Source organism: Quercus suber, unplaced genomic scaffold (genome assembly GCF_002906115.3).
Source record: "Quercus suber isolate HL8 unplaced genomic scaffold, Cork oak 2.0 scaffold_18, whole genome shotgun sequence".
In the NCBI taxonomy this organism is placed as follows: Eukaryota; Viridiplantae; Streptophyta; class Magnoliopsida; order Fagales; family Fagaceae; genus Quercus; species Quercus suber.
Genome location: NW_027069483.1, coordinates 2,275,677 through 2,278,845, shown reverse-complemented (window position 1 = coordinate 2,278,845; position 3,169 = coordinate 2,275,677).

Here is a 3,169-nt window from a genome sequence, read left to right as displayed (position 1 = left end):
CGTTTAGCAAACGGAAGTGTCAAAGTAAAAGTAACGGAAAAGCAATAGCCTTTGACACAGATGCTGACATGACACAACTGATTGCAAAGCTGGTCGCGACGTGGATCTTTCAAAAAAGCGATTGTGTTTCTTGCCCTTTAGGAAATGCATATAATTCTTCCTCAGCAGTTACCTAATTTACTTGTCCACAAGTACCAGTCGCACTCACACGTCGGAGAGAGACAGACAGGTATCCTATGAGGCTTATTAATTGTCCATTCATCCACGACTAATTATCATGCGCCTCTCACACACACAGATTTTACTTTCGTTCTCGACTCGAGTACGAACCAAAACAATTTGTCATCCCCACTCGCGATGCCACACATTTTACACGCTGACACTTTACATACAGTCAAAAAGTTTGTTTAGAATTTGTGTTATAATAATTGCACAAAACAGACTCATACGTTACCAATACTGAGTCGAGGATGGAAACTTCAAACTTCTAAATCATAAACTAAGCTAGAGCTTAGCATTGGCTTTTGTTAGGAAATACCTATTTTACCATTTCAAAATATACTTTATCTATTTTATCATTTTATTTTACAACTAACTTAACATCTATTTTTACATATAATTCATTAAAATAATATAAACTACACTATCAAATAAAAAATAAAATAAAAAATTATGTTTCACTCTTTTAAAGTATGAGAGGGAATAAAATATTAATATTTTTGTTTACAACTTATGAACAGTAATACCAGCATTGGGGCTCCCGTTACTATTTTTAGCAATCAACAATCCAAACCCAAAATCTAGCCACATCTGAGGGTAGGATTTTTTTTTTTTTTTTTAAACCAACTATTCAGAAGGATGTAATATATATATATATATATATATTATTTTAATGAGAAAAGAGAGATTTAAACCAACTATTCAGAAGGATGTAATATATATATATATATATATATTATTTTAATGAGAAAAGAGAGAAAAAAAGGTAGAGAGGAAAAAGACAGATGGGAGGGAAGAAAGAGAATTGATTTGTTTATATTATTTGTTGGTATAATTTATATTATTTTAATAAGTTATATGTAAAAATAAAAAATTGAGATGTTGGGTAAGTTATAAAACAAGATGGTAAAATAAATAAAATATGTTTTGAGATTGTAAAATAGCTAGACACCTTTTTGCATCCCCGAATGCTAGTGCTAGTTGTGTATATACAACCTTACTGTTCATAGATGCTAAAATTTTTACAAACCTATACTTGATGAAGCTCTATTTTAATTTCATAATAAAAAACAACAATTATAAATTGCACACGCATGTTCACTATAATTATTCGGTTCAAGTAATGAGAAATAAAAAAACAATTTTGGAGGAATATTGTAGAATAAAAGTTGATATAAAATATGTTTTTCTATTTATTTTTAATTCTAAAACAAAATACACTTATTGCTTTCCTACATCAATATCCCAAACACCCACAGTCAATCACAGGCTTTACAAGATCCATAAATCCACAACGTCTAACCTTAACATCAAAATCGTAATTACCATTGTTACTCAATATAAAATGCAAGCCCCTTTCCCTAGATTAAATAAGACAATAATGTTGGAGCTAGGTAAGCGTTGTCAAAATATTGAAGATAAATAACATCGCTTTTTGTTTGTGTGTATTTCATATAGGATGACATGAAGGACTATAGGTAGGTGGTATATAAAAGAGTAGAAGTGCAAGAGGTCAAGATATTGAATTGAAATGCAAAGAGTTTTGTGTGTATATGTGAAGGAGGAAAATATTTAAAACATTGATACAAAGAAAACAAAGAATATTTATTTTTTAATTAAAAAAGTCTTGAAACATTAAACCAAATAAAATAAAAAGTCAATATTTAATTTATTCCTATCTCTATGTGGCACTTAAGAGTATTTCAATTTTCTTTGCAAAGAATGCACCACATGATAGAACTTCATACTTTCTCACATGAAGTCTCTCCTATGAAATTTAAAAAATAAAAATAAAAATCACTTTGTGAAATGGATTTGCCCCACCTACCTGCAATTCATGTAACCAGGAGTTCTACAGGATATCCCATAGCTCAGAAAGAAAGAGTGTAAGCTAAGATTGTAGATGCGTTAAATATCTAAATATACAATGTAAGACAATTTAACCTTTTAGACGTTTGTGGATCCCCATGACCATCACGGAGTCGGCAACCGTAGGGGAGCTCAAATGAAACACAAACTCCATCAGGGACTTTTGAGGTGATCAGCATCGTTTAAAAAGCTATTTATCCATATCTTGTTACTCCAACAGAATAAAGTTTGGGATTCTTATTTCTTGTCCGATGGACTTTTGAGGTGATCAGCATCGTTTAAAAAGCTATTTATCCATAGCTTGACTCCAACATAAGAAAGTTCGGGATTCTTATTTTTTTGTCAATTAGCTCGTTATATGTGGGTGCATATATTTCAGCTACTTGGGATTTATTAGGCCATGTCAGGTTTTATTGCTAACTTATTATTTTGTTGGCAGAAATGGCTTGGGAAAAATAATTCCAATATTTGGAATTTGATTCATGACTTTTTGATGTGGATTATTTGGACAAAATGTAATTGGCATTCTTTAGAAGATGCTAAGAAATCGTTGGCTTAGTTGATAGATTTGTGCCAGCAGACGCTTAGATTGGTCACAATGTTGGGCTTTCTCAAACTGTCCTCTTACTAAATTTCCCGTCTCTTAGCATAGGTTTTTTTTTTTTTTTAAAAGATACAAATTCTACTCTATCTTAATCTAAGTATATATATACGTAAAACTTTCTCTTAAAAACTTAAATCCGGTCCTTACCTCCAACACTCCACAATCACTTATACTTGTAGAATGATCGTCATACCAAACATGAAGCTCTTTTAGCATAGCTTCTTGATTCCTATGTTTCTTTGAATTTTGTTTTGTAGTTCTTTGTTTATTATTGTGAACACCCTGTATTCTTTTAACTTTTTTCTTTTTTTTTAATAATATTACACTTTTACCTGGGTAAAAAAATAAGGAAGTTTAACGAAATTTTACTGCATTCCATCACTAAAAACATCATAATCAGTTTGATTTTTGTTAGCACTCTGTTAACAACATGATAGATCATCATGTAGTGGATTGTCCGCATTGAACAGACCATCC